The 21,604-nt window shown below is 41.9% G+C and overlaps 1 protein-coding gene across 5 annotated transcripts in view; it reads left to right on the top strand.

The window, feature by feature from the left end:
- ptpra (protein tyrosine phosphatase receptor type A) overlaps positions 1 to 21,604 on the top strand; it is a 313,384-nt gene that overhangs the window by 16,455 nt on the left and 275,325 nt on the right. The window lies entirely within an intron of this gene.

Raw genomic sequence — 21,604 nt, 5'->3', positions numbered from 1 at the left:
GTAGCAGCAACACTTTCCAACTTTTATACTTTATTCCTTTAGCAATAAATGCCAATATTCAATTTGCCTTCCTTATTTGCCGAGACAGTGGCCTCATGGTATTATCGCTGGACTATTTATCCAGAGAGGTGAAAGTGAGAACTGCAGATGCTGGAGATCAGAATCGTGTGTGTAGTGCTGGAAAAGCACAGCAGATCAGATGGTATCCGAGAAGGAGAGTCGATGTTTTGGACAAAACCCTTCATCAGGAACGCTCGAAATGTCGACTCTCCTGCTCCTCGGATGCTGCCTGACCTGCTGTGCTTTTCCAGCTCCACATACTCGACTATTAATCCAGAGACCTAGACAATATTCTGGGGACCGAGGTTAAAATTCCACCCATGGCAGAAGATAGACTCTTAAATCCAACTTCTAATGTTTATCATGAAACCATTATTGATTGTTAGAAAAACCCATCTGGTTCACTAATGCCCTTTTAGGGAAGAAACTGCCACCCTCACCCAATCTGGCCTACATGTGACTTCCAACCCACAGCAATGTAGTTGACTGTTAACTGTCCTCTGGACAATTCTGGATAGGAAATAAATGCTGGCCTAGCCAGCGAAACCCATATCCCATGAATGAATTTTTAAAAATCCCTGCACGACTCACATTCTAGTTTTTTTGTGATTGATGCCGAAGGACACCCAGATCCCTCTGCGCTGAAGCACACTGAACTTTCTGTCCATTTAGACAATAAATTGCCTTTTTATTTCTCAGACAAATGAATAAAATAGAATCCCTACAGTGCAGAAAGAGGCTATTTGGCCCATAAAGTCTGCACTGATCCTCCCCTATGGCTAATCACTTAGCCTGGGCATCACTGAATATTAGGGGCCAATTTAGCATGGCCAATCCACCTAACCTACACATCTTTGGACTGTAGGAGGAAACTGGAGTATCCAGTGGAAACCCACATATACTGGGAGAATGTACAAGGATGGAATTGAACCCGGATCTCTGGCGCTAACCACTGAGCCACTGTGCTGCCCACTTATCCTCAAACTTATTCACATTGCACTTTATCTGTCAAGTTTTGACCCAATTTTCCAACTTTTTGTATCCATTTGTAAATTTATTTCTTCAGTGGAACTTATTTTCTCACCTTTCTCACCTATTTTTGCAATTTTGCAAATATCATCTGCAAATTTGGCTATTGTACTTTTTTAAAATATAAATCCCTGTTTCCAAGTGCATTGTAAATAGTCGGAGCCAAGGACTGAACCGGTGGCATCCGATAGTTACGCTTTGCCAACCAGAAAAAGACAGGTTTATCCTGATTCTCTGCTTTCTCTTGATTAGCTAATCCTCTATCCAGGCTAATAAATTATCCCTAACCTCGTGGTCAGCATGTGAATTAACCTATTGTGTAGCACCTTGGGCAAATGCTTTCTAGAAGTCCAAATATATTAAAAAGATATCAGTTATCCATATTGCTTATTCCATCTTTAAAGAACTCTAACAAATTAGTCAAACATGATTTATCTTTTATAAAACTATGCTGACTCTTGATAGATTGTATTTTGACTTTAAATGTCCTGCTATTAATTCCTTAATAATGGATTCTAATAATTTCCTTATGACAGATGTTAAACTAGCTGGTCTGTAGTTTCCTATTTACTTCCTTCTTGAATAAAGGTGTTGCATTTGCATTTTTTTATCCACTGGAACATTTCCTATGGAATCTAGGGAATTCTGGAGTATCATAACCAATGGATTCACAATCTCTGATATCACCTTAAGAGCTTGGGATGCAGGCTATCAGCCTGGGGACTGGTCTGCCTTTGACTGTAATAGCTTGCTTAGTACTTTCTCCCTTCGTGATAATGGTAGTTCTAAATTCCTCCCTTTCTATAACTTCTTCAATATGTGTTGCTCTTGGCATGGTACAAGTGTTCTCCGCCATGAAAACTGAAGCAAAATATTGGTTTATGACTCACCTGTTTCTCTGTTCCCCTGTATTAACTTTCCAACGTCACCCTCAAAGTGACCAGCTACTCTCTTCCCTTTCACAAACTTGGAAGGTTTTACTGTTTTTATACTTTTGCACTAGTTTTCTTTCATAATTTACCTTTTGTTCATTTTATTATATTTTTAGTAACTTTTGATCTTTAAAAGTTTCCCAGTCTAACAGCCTTGGCAATATAACTTTTGCATTAGTTTTTGTTGGGCAGGGGTTTGGAAGAAATAGAGCGGGTGGAGTAAAGGGAACATACCCCACATTTTGATCATTGTTACTTGAGGATGCCTTTAACCTGAGTCTTGATTTCATTCTGTCACGCTGAACAAGACCAAATTTGTTATAAACTGCTTTCTGATCAGTTGTAGAACAAGTTGTTCCATGGAGCCATAGAGTCGTTTAGTATGGAAGAAGCCCTTTAGCCCATCGAGACTACACCGCTAAAATATGCTGTTACCTAAACTAGTCCCATTTTCCCAAGCTTTGTCCGTAGCCTTGAATGTTATGACATTTCAGGTGCTCATCTAAGTACTTACTAAAAGTTGAAGTTTCCCACCACAACTGGACTGCCAGACAATGAATTCCAGACCCCCACCACCCTCAGTGAAAAAGTATTTCCTCAAATCCCCATCAAACCTCCTGCTTTTGAATTTCAAGTTGTGACCCCTTGTTATTGCCCCATCGACTAAGGAGTACAGCTGCTTTTTGATCATGTCCCTCAAACTTTAATTCCTCTTCAGGTCTCCTTTCAACATTATCTATTCCAAACAAAATAGTCTGAGCTTATCCAGACTCTCTTCATAGCAAAAATGCTCCATCCCAAGCAATATCCTGGCGATCGGAACTGCACACAATACTCGAACTGTGGCCTAACTGAAGTTCTATACAGTTCCAATAGTACCTCCTTGTTCTTATAAGCTATGCAGGGGCTTATAAAGGCAAGGATGTCATATCCCTTCATAAGTATTCTATTAACCCATCCTGCCACCTTCTGGGATCTGTGGACATACACCCCAAGATTCCTCTGTTCCTGAGTTGCTAATATCTTGTCATTCAGTGTGTACTCCCTTGTCTTGTGCATCACTTCACATTTGAGGATTAAATTCCATCTGTTGTTGATCTGTCCATCTTTGTCTCTTTGCTGGCATACACCTGCAAGGCTTGAAAGCATTCTATGAATTTATCATCCAGGCTGCTACTGCCTTTATCTGATATTTCCACTCTATATGTATAGTCATCTATGGTAATTGCTGTCTTTTATCACAAGCACCTCATATTATTTCCTCAATGTTCTGTCTTACATAATGGGATTAATAGACCATATCAACTAGTGACTTCTTGACATACTATAAGTCATTTCTACTGAAACTGATTCTACATCCAAATCTTCTGAACCAAGATTATTTCTAAATATTACGTCAATCTCAGTTTAAGTTAAAAATCATACAGCAACAACAACCTGTTGGACTATAACCTGGTGTTGTGTGATTTTTAACTTTATCCACCCCAGTTCAACACTGACATCTCCACATCATCATACTTTGTTAACAGTGCTTCTCCTTCACCTTTACCTGTCTTTCTGTTCTTCACAAAGATAATATACCCCTTGGTATTCAGCATTCAATCCTAGTTATCCTGCATACATGAGTATTTCTGACAGATCATATTTATTGACTTGGCTGTGCACTATTCATGTGTTTCTTTTGTTATGATTGCTCTTGCATTCTATATGAAGACTGGGGAGACCAATTGAGCACTAAAGCTGTGTGGTATGGATGGTTTTCTAGAACGGTGTGTTGAGAACTTACCAAGAAAACCTTTTGATAAGGTTCCGCATGGGATTCAGGGTGTGCTTGCTAATTGGATAGAAAATTGGCTTTACCCTGGAGGGTGGTGGAGGATTTTCATTTTGGACCCATGACCAGCAGTATTCTACAAGGATTGGCGTTGTTCACTTCTGTTTGTCATTAATATAAATGATTTGGATGAGAATATAGGAGACATGGTTAGTAAGTTTGTTGATGACACCGAAAATAGTAATATAGTGGACAGTGAAGAAGGTAATCTCAGATTACAAAAGGATCTTGATCAATTGAGTCAGTGGGCTCAGGAGTGACAGATGGCATTTAATTTCAATTGGTTCGAGGTATTGCATTTCAGTAAAGCAAACAAGGGCAGGGCCTATATGGATAATGGTGAGGCCCTATGTAGTGTTGCAGAACAGACCTAAGGGTTCAGGTACCTAATCCTTTGAAAGTTGAATCACAGTTAGACAGGGTGGTGAAAAAGTTGTTTAGCATGCTTGCCGTCATTGCTCAGACTGTTGAATTTGGAGCTGGAACATCATGTTGAGGCTGTACAGGATGTTGGTGAGGCCAGTTCTGGAGTACTGTGTTTAGTTCTTGTCGCCCTACTATAGGAAGGATGTTATTAAACTGGAAAGTGTTCAGATAAGATTTACCAATATGTTGCCAAGAATGGAGGGTTTGAGTTATAAAAATAGGCTGGAGGTAGGAGGTTGAGGGATGGTCTTGTAAAAGTTCATAAAATCATGATGGGCATAAATAAGATGAATAGCAAAGGACTTTTCCCTAAGGTGGGGGAGTTCAAAACTAGGGAGCATATTTTTAAGGTGGGAGGAGAAAGATTTTAAAAAGACACGAGGAGCAACATTTTTTACACAGTGGTTATTGTGTCGAATTAACTGCGAGAGGATGTTATAGGGATGTACAGCACAGAAACAGACCCTTTGGTCCAACTCGTACATGCTAACCAGATATCCCACCCAGTCTAGTCCCACCTGCCAGCACCCGACCCATATCCCACCAAACCTTTCCTATTCATATACCCATCCAGATGTCTTTTAAATGTTGCAATTGTACTAGCCTCCACCACTTTCTCTGGCAGCTCACTCCATACAGGCACCACCCTCTGCGTGAAAAAAGATGCCCCTGAGGTCTCTTTTATATCTTTCCCCTCTCACCCTAAACCTATGCCCTCTAGTTCTGGACTCGCCCCATCCCAGGGAAAAGATCTTATCTATTTATCCTATCCATGCCCCTCATGATTTTATAAACGTCTATAAGGTCACCCTTCTGCCTCCAACGCTCCAGGGAAAACAGCCCCAGCCTGTTCAGCCTCTCCCTATAGCTCAAATCCTCCAACCCTGGCAGCATCCTTGTAAATCTTTTCTGAACCCTTTCAAATTTCACAACATCTTTCCGAAAGGAAGGAGACCAGAATTGCACGCAATGTTACAACAGTGGCACAACCAATGTCCTGTACTGCTGCAACTGCCTTTCCAACTCCTCTGCTCAACACTCTTGACCAACAAAAGGAAAGGAGCCCTTGGGGCTATCACAGAAAGTACAAAGTCTGCGCCCATACCACTCCCCTCGCCTCCGTCCAAGGCCCCAAGGGATCCTTCCACATCTGTCAGAAATTTACCTGTACCTCTACCAATGTCATCTACTGTATCTATTGCACTCGGTGCGGTCTCCTTTACATCGGGGAGAAAGGACGCTTTCTTGCGGAGTGTTTCATAGAACACCTTTGGGACACCCGCACCCATCAATCCCACCATCCCGTGGCTGAACACTTCAACTATCTCTCTCACTCCATCAAGGACATGCAGGTCCTGGGCCTCCTGTACCGCCAAACTGTGACCACCTGACGCCTGGAGGAAGAACGCCTCACATTCCGCCTTGGGACCCTGCCACCATATGGGATAAATGTGGATTTCAACACCTTCCTCATTTCCCCTCCCCCTACATTATCCCAGTCCCAAGTCTCCAACTCGGCACTGCCCTCCAGACTGGTCCATCACTCCCCCTTCGGACCTATCAACATTTCCCTCACCTTCATCCACCTATTGGTTTCCAAGCTACCTTCCCCCCACCCCACTCCCCCTCCTATTTATCTCTCAGCCTCGGCACACAAGCCTCATTCCTGATAAAGGCTTATAGAGTCATAGAGATGTACAGCACGGAAACAGACCCTTTGGTCCACCCGGTCCATGCCGACTAGTTATCCCAACCCAATCTAGACCCACCTGCCAGCACTCGGCCCATATCCCTCCAAACCCTTCCTATTCATATACCCATCCAAATGCCTTTTAAATGTTCCAATTGTACCAGCCTCCACCACTTCCTCTGGCAGCTCATTCCATACACATACCACTCTCTGCGAAAATACATTGCCCCTTAGGTCTCTTTTATATCTTTCCCCTCTCGCCCTAAACCGATGCCCTCTAGTTCTATACTCCCACAACCCAGGGAATAGACTTTGCCTATTTAACCTATCCATGCCCCTCATAATTTTGTAAACCTCTATAAGGTCACCCCACGGCTTCCGAAGCTCCAGGGAAAACAGCCCTAGCCTATTCAATCTCTCCCTATAGCTCAAATCCTCCAACTCTGGCAGCATCCTTGTAAATCTTTTCTGAACCCTTTCAAGTTTCACAACATCTTTCCGATAGGAGGGAGACCAGAATTACATGCAATATTCCAACAGTGGCCGAACCAATGTCCTGTACAGCTGCAACATGATCTCCAAACACCTGTACACAATACTCTGACTGATAAAGGAAAGCATACCAACTGCCTTCTTCACTATCTTATCTACCTGCGACTCCACTTTCAAGGAGCTATGAACCTGCACTCCAAAGACTCTTTGTTCAGCAACATTCCTTAGACCTTACCATTATAAGTCCTGCTAAGATTTGCTTTCCAAAAATGCATAATCTCACATTTATCTAAATTAAACTCCATCTGCCACTTCTCAGCCCATTGGCCCATCTGGTCAAGATCCTGTTGTAATCTGAAGTAATCTTCTTCGATGTCCACTACCCCTCCAATTTTGGTGTCATCTGCAAATTTACTAACTGTACCTCTTCCAAATCATTTATGTAAATGACAAAAACTAGAGGACCCAGTACCGAACCTTGTGGCACTCCACTGGTCACAGGCCTCCGGTCTGAAAAACAACCCCCCACCACCACCCTCTGTCTTCTACCTTTGAGCCAGTTCTGTATCCAAATGGCTAGTTCTCTCTGTGTTGCATGAGATCTAACCTTGCTAATCAGTCTCCCATGGGGAACCTTGTTGAACGCCTTACTGAAGTCCATGTAGATCACATCTACTGCTCTGCCCTCATCAATCCTCTTTGTTACTTCTTCAGAAAACTCAATCAAGTTTGTGACACATGATTTCCCACACACAAAGCCATGTTGACTATCCCGAATCAGTCCTTGCCTTTCCAAATAGATGTACATCCTGTCCCTCAGGATTCCCTCCAACAACTTGCCCATCACCGACGTCAGGTTCGCTGGTCTATAGTTCCCTGGCTTGTCCTTACCACTCTTCTTAAACAGTGGCACCACATTGGCCAACCTCCAGTCTTCCGGCACCTTACCTGTGACTATTGATACAAATATGTTAGCAAGAGGCCCAGTAATCACTTATCTAGCTTCCCACAGAGCCCTCGGGTACTGATCAGGTCCTGGGGATTTATCCACCTTTTATGCGTTTCAAGACATCCAGCACTTCCTCCTCTGTAATATGGACATTTTTTAAGGTGTCATTATCTATTTCCCGACATTCTATATCTTCCATGTCCTTTTCCACAGTAAATACTGATGCAAAGTACTCGATTAGTAGCTCCCCCATTTTGTGTGGCTCCACACAAAGGCTGCCTTGCTGATCTTTGAGGGTCCCTATTCTCTCCCTAGTTACCCTTTTGTCCTTAATGTATTTGTAAAAACCCTCTGGATTCTCCTTAATTCTATTTGCCAAAGCTATCTCATGTCCCCTTTTTGCCATTCTGATTTCCCTCTTAAGTATACTCCTACTGCCTTTATACTCTTCTAAGAATTCGCTCGATCTATCCTGTCTATACCTGACATATGCTTTCTTTTGCTTGCCCAAACCCTCAATTTCTTTAGTCATCCAACATTCCCTTTACCTACCAGTCTTTCCTTTCACCCTAACAGGAATATACTGTGTCTGCACTCTTATTATCCCATTTCTGAAGGCTTTCCATTTTTCAGCCGTCTCTTTACCTGCGAACACCTGCCCCCAATTAGGTTTTGAAAGTTCTTGCCTAATACCGTCAAAATTGGCCTTTCTCCAATTTAGAACTTCAACTTTTAGATCTGGTCTATCCTTTTCCATCACTATTTTAAATCTAATAGAATTATGGTAACTGGCCCCAAAGTGCTCCCCCACTGACACCTCAGTCACCTGCCCTGCCTTATTTCCCAAGAGTAGGTCAAGTTTTGCACCATCTGTAGTAGGTACATCCACATACTAAATCAGAAAACTTTCTTGTAGCACTTAACAAATTCCTCTCCATCTAAACCCTTAACACTATGGCAGTCCCAGTCTATGTTTGGAAAGTTAAAATCCCCGACCATAACTACCTTATTATTCTTACAGATAGCTGAGATCTTCTTGCAAGTTTGTTTCTCAATTTCCCTCTGACTATTAGGGGTCTACAATACAATCCCATTAAGGTGATCATCCCTTTCCTATTTCTCAGTTCCACCCAAAAAACTTCCCTGGAATATCTTCCCTCAGTACAGCTGCAATGCTATTCCTTATCAAAAATGCCATTCCCCCTCCTCTCTTGCCTCCCTTTCTATCCTTCCTGTAGCATTTGTATCCTGGAACATAAAACTGCCAGTCCTGTCCATCCCTGAGCCATGTTTGTGTAATTGCTTTGATATCCTAGTCCCATATTCCTGACCATGCCCTGAGTTCATCTATCTGCCTTCCCTGTTAGGCCCCTTGCATTGAGATAAATGCAGTTTAATTTATGCCTGAAACGTCAAGTTTTCTACTTCTCGGATGATTCCTGTTCTGCTGTACTTTTCCAGCAACACACTCTCGACTCTGATTGATGCTCTGCCCAATTTGTGAATAGGAAATCTTGTTTGAATTTGGACTTTTTTTTAAAAAGTGTTGCGAAAACAATTGATAAAGGGGAATTGATGGATGTAGTATATGGAAGTTGTCAAAGCTTTTGATGTTCCCTACAGGAGGCTGGCTCAAAAACTTGAAGCAAGAGGGGTAGGAGGGCGTGTATTGACATAGATTAATGAATAGCTACAGAAATCAAAGTGTAGAAATGAAGAAGTCATTGTTTTGGTCAGCCTATGAATAACGTAGTTGCTTGGGCCATGGCAATGATTCGGAGGTGGGACCAAATGTGATACCTCCCATTTTGCAGATGATACAAAGCTAAATGGGAATGTAAGTTGTGAGGAAAGTGCAGCTTCAGGAGGATTTGGACAGGCTCAGTAAATGGGCAAGAATGTGGTAAATGTAATGTAATATAGAAAAATGTGAGCTTATCCACTGAGAGGAGAAACAGATGTGCAGAGAGTTTTTTAAATGGTGAGGGGTAAAAGTTTAGACCTAGAGAGGGACCATGAAAGACCAGGTTCTTGTTTATAAATTATTGAAGACTAACTTGCAGGTGCAACAGGCTATTAAGAAGGCAAATAGATTTAGTCTTCAGTACTTTTGAACTTTAATCTTTTGAAATAAAGTCTTGCTTCAGTTGTGTAGGAGTTTGATTGGACTGCACTTAGGGTACTATGTACGCTTTTAATGTCTTCTCAGGAGAGAGATTAACATAGAGGGATTGCAGTGAAGGTTAATCAGACTTGTTTTTGGAGTAGTAGAACTATCCAATGAAGAGAGGTTGGGCAAACTGGAGCTATTCTCTAGAGTTTCAAAGAATGAGATGTAATCTCATTGAAATTTAAACTAATTAAAAGGGGTAGAAAGATATTTCCCCTTGTTCGGATACCTAAACCAGGGGTACCTAAACCAGTACAGGAAGAGGGGTGCATCACATCTACTTTGAGGCAAAATTATTTTACTCATGAGAGTTGTGAACCTTCATCACTCTTGATCAGAAGACCATGGAGGATATCTTTTTAGAGAGAGCTTTCCAATTACCGGTAGTCTATATGATTATGGGGACGGGGTGGATAAAAAGCATTATTGTGATAGACCTGACAGGATAAATGGCCTATTCTGTTCCTATACTTATATATACAACAAACCTTTTATTAACTGGCATGTATGGGACCAGAAGTGCATAGGTTGAAAAAATATTCTGGTTGATCACGAGGTCCACATAAACAATGTAAAAACACACACTTGCACGTGGCTCAGGTAATAACTCAGATCATTATCTTCAAAGTTTGTGTTTTAATTTAGTGCCTAGCTCCTCAGTCTCTGTACAGGTTTCTTTGCATTTGACCAAATGTTGTTGGTAGCTAAGTGGTCCATGGCATCCTCCCTACAACTTGTTCTCCATTCTTAAGTCAATGTCCTGAACCCTGCCATTGGGCAGACAGCGCAACCTTCTGGATCCTCGCTCTTTGCTGTGGAGAACAATGTCCATCAAACTCAAAGTGCTATCTTTTAGCATTATATTCCTGTTACTTCCTTAATTTGACTGGCTTCCTGTACCACAGATCAGTGGTCAATTTATTCAGCTACTGTGTAGCCTCTAATATCAAACAAACAGACTGAGAAAAACTCTGATGTTGGACAATTATAGAGACTGATAGTAGTGAATTCTGGGTCCCCTGACCTGCCTGTCTCACGACCAGCCCTCCCTGTCCCCTATTGCTAACTAATAAAGTCCCTATCTGAAATGATGTGACTTCCTCCTGGTGCAAAGACTTCAGGTAACTTCATCCTTTCCTGAGGCAGTGCAGTGTCTGTATTAAGCCTGTAGCTCAAACTCTGAACTGAAGTTGCTCAAATTTCAGACATTTGTTGTAGACCTGTTAGCCCTGGTATTCAGAAGCTCCCACATTCTGCATCCTTGATATGCCAACTGTTTTGCCATCTACGGTGAGCTTTAATTATTTAATTACAATGTTCACTTACCTATATTGCATTTAATGGAATATAACAACTGTAAACTATGCTGAACTTAAAGTTAAAATTGACCTATTTATTTAGCAGCTACTCACCAAACAGTTAGCTAGCTTTCCTTGAAGCAGAGCAAGAGCCAAGAGTTTTCAACAAGAGCTGAAAAGCAGAAACAAAAGGAAACCAACACATTCCATTCATCCTTTCCTGAACTACACCAGTCACTAAACTCAAAGTAGCTCTCCATTTCCTTGTTTGCGATTATTTGTCTTTCGCTGCATTGAAGAACCATGTATTTCGAGTCAATTAAACCAGGCCTCGAGAAACTAACTTTAATCAGTTAGATAATTAACTCCTAAACTCTGACTGCACATTGTTTGCCCTGTCTGAGTTGTAAGAATAAAAACTGAATCAAGTTGCGCAGCACTTTGGAGTTCCTGCTAATTATAGAGTAGATTAAAAATTTAAGAACAAAATGAACACCATTAAGCACATCCTTTTTGGACTTAGTAATCTGTCTTTGAGGGATAGAAAGTAAAGCATCCAACTCGTTGCAACCATTGTTTTCATCAAGCTGTTTCAAAAGCAGGCATAAGCTTTAACTTGACCATGTGCGACATTGTTCCAATCCCATTGAGAATTGTAGCATGCTTGTGAAAGAATACTTGCATGAATTTTTGTTTAGATATGTTTAATAAAGTGCATCCAACAAAATGCTGCAGGATCTCTGTTAAGACAAGCAAAATATTGTAGCTGGAATGCCACAGACCGAGGTAAGCGTCTTAACAACAGATTACATCTAAGGTCTGTAGTTCCGTTACATGCAGCTGTGAAGGGTGATGGACAATTAAACGTCAATCTAGAGGATGGTGTTTTGCAAATACCGCACAGTTAGTCATGAGGGAACTGAACATATCAGTGCAAAAACAAGGCTAAAGTATTTGCAACTATCTTCAGCAGTTCCCAGCATCACAGGTATCAAACTTCAGCTAATTCCATGTGAAAAAGTGAAGGAAGGAACTAGACGCTGAAGGCTAAAGACAATATTCCAGCATGTACTATAACAATTCTGCTTCAGCATACACTGTGCCCTTTGCCAAGTTGTTCCAGCTGCACCTTTGGAATCTACCTGTCAATGTTGAAAATTATCTAGATTTATCCTGTCCATAAAAAGCAGGACAAATCGAGCCAGACCAATAGCCACTACATAAGTATACTCTGGATTATCAGTGAAATTATAGAATGCATTATAGATTGATGAACAGTTGCTGCTTGATCAATAACCTGCTCCATGAGCTCAGTTTGGATTCTCCCAGGCCCACTCAGCTAATGACCTCATTACATCTTGGCCCAAAGGGTTGGACCCCGGAAGTGATAAGAGGGGGACAGCCTTTCACATCAAGGAAACATTTGACAATGTGTGTATCAAGGAGCTCCAGCAAGACTGCAATCAGTAGAAATTGGAGTGTTACTCTGCTGGTTAGAGTCATACCTGACACATAGAAAGGAGCTTGTAGTTGTTGGAAGTCAGTCCTCTTTGCAAGAGTTTGTCAGGGTAGTATACTTTGCCCAAACATTACTGCTGCTTGCTCAAAGACCTTTTCCTCTGTCATTAGATCAGAAGTGGGAATATTTGTTTACCATTCTTGATGACTCAGATACTGAAGCATTTGGTGTGTGTCTGTCAACATATGGGCACCATCCAGGCTCAGGTTGTGCATATGTGGCAAGTAATATTTGTGCCACAAAATTGTCAGAGAATTGTAATGTCCCAGTGAGAAAATGTGACCAACTTTCCTTGACATGGAATGGCATTATTATTCCTAAATCCCCCACTATCAACATTCTGGGAGTTGACATTGACTCGTCATGGACCAGTCTTGCAGCACGGAAACAGATCCTTCAGTCCAGCCACTCCATGCTGAAAATAACATAATCCCAAACTAACTAGTCCAACCTACCTACTTCTGACCCAGATCCCTCCAAACCTATTCATGTACTTATCCAAATGTCTTTTAAATGTTGGAGTTGTGCCCACGTCCACTGCTTCCTCAGCAGGGTCATTCCACACATGAACCACCCTCTGTTTAAAAAAAAATTGCTCCTCCTGTCTTTTTTTTAAATCAGCTTCCTCTTGCCTTAAAAATGTGCCTCTTAATCTTGAAATTCCCCTTACCAGGGGAAAGACAACTACCATTAACTGCATCTATATCTCTCAATATTTTGTAAAGTTCTACCAGGTTGCCTGTCAACCTCTTATGTTCCAGTAAAAGAAGTCCCAGCCTATTCATCCTTTCTTTGTAACTCAAATATTCCATATAAGGGAACATCCTGGTAAATCAATTCTGAGCTCTCTCCAGCTGAATAATATCCTTCCTATAACTGGATGACCATAACTGGACACAGTATTCCAGAAAAGGCCTCATCAATGTCAATTAAGTACTGTGGCTTCAAGACAAGGTTGTATGTTCTGCGCTGAGTAACTTGACCTTCTGATTCTCAGAGTCTGTCTGGCATCTGCAAGACTCATATCAGGAGTACAATGTTCCCTGTTTGCTTAGAGGAGTGCAATTGCAAGAAGTGTGGGTAACAACCAGGGCAATGCATTCACTTGACTGGTGGAATGGATGCCATCCTTCACTCCTAGTATTCAGTCCCTTCGATCCACATTTTCAATGGTAGCAGTGTTTGCCACTACAGAAGGCATTGCAGTAACTCAACTAGGCTGCATCAACAACATCTTCCAAATCCATGATTGCTACCACCTTGAATGACAGTAGTAGCACCATCACAATTATCACGTACAAATACCCTCTCCAAATCGTGTGCCAGCCTGACGTAGAGCTACATCACTTTACTTCATTGTCACTACATCAAAAACTTGAAGTTTCTTTCTTAACGCTGAGTGTTCCTACATCACTTACTGTAGTGTTTCAAAAAGGTGACTCACCGCCACCCCCTCAAGGGTGTTCAAAGCAAATGGTAAATGTTGGCCTAGGAAGGATATCTGGAACGCATGAATGACTGAAACAAAATGATGGTCAAAATGAGAAAACTGACAAGTGTTCGGTTAAATAACTTCTTATGTCAGATGATACAGTGGCAGTTTCATGATTTGACTGAGGGTCTACATTGGTTTCTTGTTATGGGGCTAAATAGTCAGATTGGCATTAATTCATTAATTATTAAAAGAATTTTCTGTTCTTTCTAATCGTTTGAGTGTACTGTAGTTTTTTTAAAATTTACACTTGGACTGTGCGCATTTTATTACCCATCCATAATTAACCTTGAGAAGGTGCTGGTGAGCTGCCTTAGAGAAATGCTGCAGTTCGTTTGCTGTATGTAACCTCATAATGCCATTAGAGAAGGAATTCCAGGATTTTGATTCCCATGACACTGAAGGAATGGTGATGTGTTTCTAAACCAGGATGATGAGTGGCTTGAGGGAATTTGCCGGGATCGGTGTTACCATGTTATCTTTGTCCTTGTCAGGTGGAAGTGGTCATAGATTTGGAAAATGCTATCTCATGAGCCTTGATGAATTTTTGCAGTGTATCTTGTAGATTGTTGCTACTGAGCATTGGTAGTGAAGGGACTGAATGTTTGCGCCATTTAACTGGACTGCTTTGTCCTTCATAAGATCAAGCTTCTTGAGTGTTGTTGGGGAATACTCCATTACACTCCTTGTGCCTTGTGACAGGCTTTGGGAGTCACAAGGTGAGCAACACACTACAAGATTCCTAGCCTTTAACCTGCTCTTGTAGGCACAGTACTTTTATATGACTAGTCCCGTTAGTTTCTGGTTGTTGGTAACTTTCAAGATAATGATAGTAGAGGATGGAGGACATGCTGGAGATGGTCATTGACTGGCACTTCAATGAATATAGAACAGTACAGCACAGGAACAGGCCCTTTAGCCAACCATGATGCCATTCTAAAGCAATCCAGCTGCTTGACGTTGCCTGTATCTCTCTCTTCCCTGCCTGTTCATGTCTGTCTAGATGCCTCTTAAACTTTGCTAACATACCCGCTTATGCTACTTCCTCTGGCTGCACATTCTAGGCACTTAACCACACTGCGTTTTTAAAAAAAAACTTGCCTGATAAATTAAATTCCATCTGCCATTTCTCTGCTCAATTTTTGAACTGATTTATATCCTGCTGTATCCTTTGATAACCTTCCTCACTAATCACATCTCTATCAGTTTTTGTGTCATCTGCAACCTTACTAATCAGACATTTTCATTCAAATCATTTATATTGCAAACAAAAGTAGAACACTACTGGTCAGAAAATCACAACTACCCTCTTTCTTCTCTAACTAAGCTAATTTTGTATCCAACTTAGCAACTCACTGTGGATCTCTTGTGACCTAATCTTCTAGATCACCCTATCATGAGGGATCTTGTCAAATGCTTTAGTAAAGTATACATAGACACCATCCACTGTCCTACCCTCAATCATCTTCGTCACTTCTTTAAACTCAGATTTGTGAGACAGGATCTCCCGTGCATAAAGCCTTGCTAACTATCCTTAAAAAGTCCACTCTTTTTTTCCCAAATATGAGAATCTTAGAACCGTCTCCAATAATTTCCCTACCACTGATGTAAGGCTTACTGGCCTGTAATTTCCCAGATTATCCCTGTTGCCCTTCCTGAACAAAGGAGCAGCATTCCTAGTCTCCAGTCATCTGTGACTTAAGAGCATATAAAAGATCTTTGTCAAAGCCCCAGACATCTCCTTTCTTGCTTTCCTCAGTATCCTGGAATAGATCTCATCATGCCCTGGGAAATTATCTACCTTACTGTCTCTCAAAACACCCATCGCCACCACCATCTTAATATCAACTTGCCTTAGAATATTAACATAGCTCTCCTTAGTCTTACCATTATCCATGTCCTTCTTATTGAATACTGGTGCAAAGTTGAGGACCTCACTCATTTCCTCTGGCTCCATGCATAAATTCCCTCCTTTTGTTCTTGAGTGGACCTACCCTTTCCATAGCTACCCTATTGCCTTTAACTTACATCCCAAGGCATTTTGTATGTATGCTACTTGCTACTTGTCAGCCCAAGCATAGATTTTTATCTGGATCTTGTTGCTTTTGGGCATGGATTGCTCCTTTGGTATCTGCGAATGATGAACATCCCCTGTCCTGACATTATGCTGGAGGGAAGGTCCTTGGCCAAGGAGCTTAAGATGATTGGGTGAAGAGCACTCCCATGAGGAACCCTGCAGAGATGTCATCTCAGCACCAGCAGACCTCAACCACTTGCATTTACTTCACTTATAATTGGTATTTAATGTGTATAGTAATCTGGTTATGTACAGCATCAATAATGTACAAAACATGCACAAATCTCACTATTCTTTGTGTCCAATTTTGGATTTCCTGACTATCCTATAATAAATATCCTGTAATAATATGTTTTGAGAGGGAGAGACACCTCTTTGGCTATAACATGTCCCTTATTGTTTCATTGGATTTCAACATTGCTTGCAAAGCCAATATTTGTTATCTCTACAACTGAATAGCTTGCTGTTGTTTTTATCAGATAGCAGTTACTAGTCAGCCATTCTTGCCCTTGAGCGACATTTGGGGTGGACCAGGCAAGGATAGTAGATTTACTTTCTAAAGGATTGGAGAAAGGATTAATTCTCCTATTAACTTGTATGGTAGCTTGATCCCGATTAATTTTTTTTAATTGCAGATTTAATATATCACAGATATCATAGTGATATGCAGCACAGAAGCAGACTCTTTGGACGAACTTGTCCATGCTGACCAGAGCCTAACCAAACCTAGTCCCATTTGCCAGCATTTGGCCCATATCCCTCTAAACTGTTCCAATTTATGTACGCAGGTAGCTTTTAAATGTTGTAATTGTACCAGTCTCCACCACTACTTCTGGCAGTTCATTCCATACACGCACCACCCTCTGCATGAAACAGTTGCCCCGTAGATCCCTTTTAAATCTTTCTCCTCTCACCTTAGACCTCTGCCCTCTAGTTTTAGACTCTCCCACCCCAGCGAAGAGACCTGTCTATTTACTCTATCCATGCCCCTTCTGGTTTTATAAACTTGTGAAAGTTCATCCCTCAGCCTCTGATGCTTCAGGAAAAACAGACCCAGTCTGTTCAACCTCTTCCTATAGCTCAGACCCTTCAACATCATCTTTGTAAATCTTTTCTGAACCATTTCAAGTTTCACAATATTCTTCCAATAGCAGGGAGACCAGAATTGAACATATTCCAAAAATGGCCGAACTAATGTTCTGCCACATGATCTCCCAACTCCTATACTCAATGCATTGACCGATAAAGGAAAGCATACCAAATGCCACCTTCACTATTCCAAGGTCTCTTTGTTCAGCAACACTCCCCCAGGACCTTACCATTAAGCCCTACTCTGATTTGTGTTTCCAAAGTGCTGCATCTCACGTTTAAATTAAACTCCATCTGCCACTTCTCTCATCAAGAACCTGTTGCGCTCTGAGGTAACCATCTTCTCTGTCCACTATACCTCCAATTTTGGTGTCATCTGCAAGCTTACTTACCATACCTCCTATGTTCATATCCAAATCCATTATATAAATGGTGAAAAGCTGTGGACCCAGCACCCGATCCTTGTGGCATACCTCTGGCTATAGGCTTCCAATCTGAAAAGCAACCCTCCACCGCCATTACCTGCTGTCTTTCGCCTTAGAGCCAGTTCTGTACCCAAATAGCTAGTTCTCCTTCTGCTCCATTTGATCTAATCTTGCCAAGGAACTTCAATTTTTGAACAGTCATGACAAATTTGAACCTGTGTTTGGATCATTATTGCATTACTTTGGATTGCTAGTCCAGTCACACAGATGTTACACTAATGAATTTCTGAATAAAAGCTGAGTAATTGCCAACATTGCACATGGTTGCATGAGCCAAATAAATCAAATAGGTAATTTGGATCAGCAATGAGATGATAAAAATGGTTGAAGGAAACTGTAATTTAGTACTTTGCTTAAATATTGCAAAGTATTGAGTTGAATTGCAGGACTAACTGCCTGTTGACTGACTTGTTTCCACCAATCTAGAGATTTGATTTGTGTTAGTTTGCAAAGATTATAGTATTGAATTGGAGGACGGTGGTCTGAAGTGACCAAGGAGGATTCTGGGAGAAATCAGCTCAGTCCCATGACTGAGAAGGGATTGAGTAGGAGCAGTTCCTGTCAAATAATGGTGACTCCAGATGTGACAGCATTGTTTCAGAGTGGGGCAGAGAATAATCCAGGAAATCACAGACCCATCAACTTGACGTAAACGGGAATGTTAGGGTGTACTTGTGAGTAGTAGTGTTCTCATGTATCTGCTGATGCTGTCCTTTTAGATAGCAGTGGTTATGGGTTTGGCATATGCTGTCCCAGGAACCTTGGTGAATTTCTGCAGTGCATCTCATAGATAGTACGCACTGCTACTGAGCATTGGTGTTGAAGTGACTATTTGTGAATGTAGTGCAAAGCAAGTAGGCTGCTTTGGCCTGGATGGTGTAAAGCTTCTTGAATGTTGTTGGGCTCAACAGGAATGTGGGGAGTATTCCATTACACTCTTGACTTGTGCCTTGTAGAAGGTGGACAGCTTTGGGGAGTCAGGTTCAGTTACTCACTATACAAATCCGAGTCTCTGACTTCTATTCTAGCCACAGTACTAGTCCTCGTCCAGATCACTTTATGCTCAGTGGAACATATAGGATGTTGATTGTGGAGGAATTCAGTGATCGTGCTAAAATTGAATGTCAATGGGACATGATTTGATTCTCTTTTTGGAGATGGTCATTGCCTGACACTTGTATGGTGTGACTGTTACTTGCCCAAGGCTGAATATAATCCAGGTTTTGCTGTATTTGAGAACAAGTTCCAGGTACCTCTGGGGTCCACATGAACCCTACATATCGGATCGTGACAGGTTGAATAACCTTTTGTACCCAGCCATAGGCTGAACAAACCTTGTATCTATCACTGTTTGGAGGATAAGTATTGAGAGCTCTGTAGGGGATGACTGGAGGTTTAATTCTCCTGTGCACATTAAATAAATGCTTGAATTTTAGACTCATTAAAAGGTATTGAGGTCTCCACTGCAGCTACAATTAAGAACTATCGATGGACTTGGTACATATGGACTTGGACATGCGTATGTGAGACACATGAGAATGACGAGAACGAGGGTAGGTCTGATCAAGGACAGTAGTGGGAGATTGTGTATTGAGTCGGGGGAGATAGGAGAGGTTTTGAATGAGTACTTTTCTTCAGTATTTACAAATGAGAGGGACCGTATTTTTGAAGAGGAGAGTATGAAACGGACTGGTAAGCTAGAGGAGACACTTGTTTGGAAGGAAGATGTGTTGGGCATTTTGAAAAACTTGAGGATAGACAAGTCCCCCGGGCCTGACGGGATATATCCTAGGATTATGTGGGAAGCAAGAGAGGAAATTGCAGAGCCGTTGGCAATGATCTTTTCGTCTTCACTGTCAACGAGGGTGGTACCAGGGGACAGGAGAGTGGCGAATGTTGTGCCCCTGTTCAAAAAAGGGAATAGGGATAACCCTGGGAATTACAGGCCAGTTAGTCTTACTTCGGTGGTAGGCAAAGTAATGGAAAGGGTACTGAGGGATAGGATTTATGAGTATCTGGAAAGACACTGCTTGATTAGGGACAGCCAGCATGGATTTGTGAGGGGTAGGTCTTGCCTTCCAAGTCTTATTGAATTCTTTGAGGAGGTGACCAAGCATGTGGATGAGGGTAGAGCAGTGGATGTAGTGTACATGGATTTTAGTAAGGCATTTGATAAGGTTCCCCATGGTAGGCTTATGCGGAAAGTCAGGAGGCATGGGTTAGTGGGAAATTTGGCCAGTTGGATAGAGAACTGGCTAACCGGTCGAAGTCAGAGAGTGGTGGTAGATGGTAAATATTCAGCCTGGAGCCCAGTTACAAGTGGAGTTTCACAGGGATCAGTTCTGGGTCCTCTGCTGTTTGTAATTTTTATTAATGACTTGGTAGAGTGAGTCGAAGGGTGGGTCAGTAAATTTGCAGACGATACGAAGATTGGTGGAGTTGTGGATAGTGAGGAGGGCTGTTGTCGGCTGCAAAGGGACTTAGATATGATGCAGGTCTGGGCTGAGGAGTGGCAGATGGAGTTCAACCCTGTCAAGTATGAGGTTGTCCATTTTGGAAGGACAAATAAGAATGCGGAATACAGGGTTAACAGTAGGGTTCTTAGTAAGGTGGAGGAGCAGAGGGATCTTGGGGTCTATGTTCATAGCTCTTTGAAAGTTGCCACTCGGGTGGATCAAGCTTGTAAGAAGACCTATGGTGTATTAGCGTTGATTAGCAGAGGGATTGAATTCAAGAGTCGTGAGGTGATGTTGCAGCTATACAGGACCTTGGTAAGGCCACATTTGGAGTACTGTGTGCAGTTCTGGTCGCCTCTCTTTAGGAAAGATGTGGAAGCTTTGGAGAGGGTGCAGAGGAGATTTACCAGGATGTTGCCTGAAATGGAGAATAGGTCGTACGAGGATAGGTTGAGAGTGCGAGGCCTTTTCTCATCGCAACGGCAAAGGATGAGGGGTGACTTGATAGAGGTTTATAAGATGATCAGAGGAATAGATAGAGTAGACAGTCAGAGACTTTTTCCCCGGGTACAACAGAGTGTTACAAAGGGACATAATTTAAGGTGAAGGGTGGAAGGGAAAGGGGGGATGTCAGGGGTAAGTTCTTTACCCAGAGAGTGGTGGGGGCATGGAATGCGCTGCCTGTGGGAGTGGCAGAGTCAGAATCATTGGTGACCTTTAAGCGGCAATTGGATAGGTACATGGATAGGTGCTTAAGCTAGGACAAATGTTCGGCACAACATCGTGGGCCGAAGGGCCTGTTCTGTGCTGTATTGTTCTATGTTCTATCTATGTTCTATATTGCGTCCGTCTTATTTCAATAAGACCGTAAGACATAAGAGCAGAAATTCGGCCATCGGGTCTGTTCCGTCATTCAATCATGACCGATCAGTTTCTCATCCCCATTTTCCCACTTTTTCCCCATAACCCTTGATCCCCTTGATACTCAAGAACCTGTCTATCTCAGTCTTAAATATACTCAGTGACCTGGTTTCCACAGCCTTCTGTGGCATAGAATTGCATAAAATCACCTCTCTGGCAGAAGAAGTTTCTCCTTCTTTCCAATCTAAACGATCTTCCCTTTTAAGGCTGTGCCGTCAGGTCCTAGTCTGTTCTACCATGCCATTCAGTATTTTGTATGTTTCAATTAGATCCCCCACCCCTCATCCTTCTGAACTCCCGTCGAGTATAGACCCAGAGTCCTCCAGCATTCCTCATGTGTTAAGTAAGCTTTTTATTCCTGGGGCTATTCTCATGAACCTCCTCTAAACATGTTCCAGGGCCAGTACATACTTCCTGAAATATGGAGCCCAGAACTGTGCGCAATACTCCCAAGTGTGGTCTGAATTCTACTTACATTCTAGTCTGAACGTGTAGATAATCTATTTACCCTTGCATTGCAGTGGAGATCATGTTTTAAAACTTGTAACCAAACAACTCGCATATATTTGTTCAAAATGAAAATGCATTTAATTTCATCAATTGCAAGAAAATGGATGTTATTTGCCTGTATTTGGTCCATACCTCTTTGTACCTACCCCATCTATGTACCTGTCCATATGTTTCT

This window comes from Chiloscyllium plagiosum, unplaced genomic scaffold (assembly GCF_037043375.1).
Source record: "Chiloscyllium plagiosum isolate Xiang-an unplaced genomic scaffold, Cpla_swu_hap1 HiC_scaffold_1, whole genome shotgun sequence".
In the NCBI taxonomy this organism is placed as follows: domain Eukaryota; kingdom Metazoa; phylum Chordata; class Chondrichthyes; order Orectolobiformes; family Hemiscylliidae; genus Chiloscyllium; species Chiloscyllium plagiosum.
Note: the sequence above shows the minus strand (reverse complement) of the source record. Positions and strands in the feature narration are given on the sequence as shown.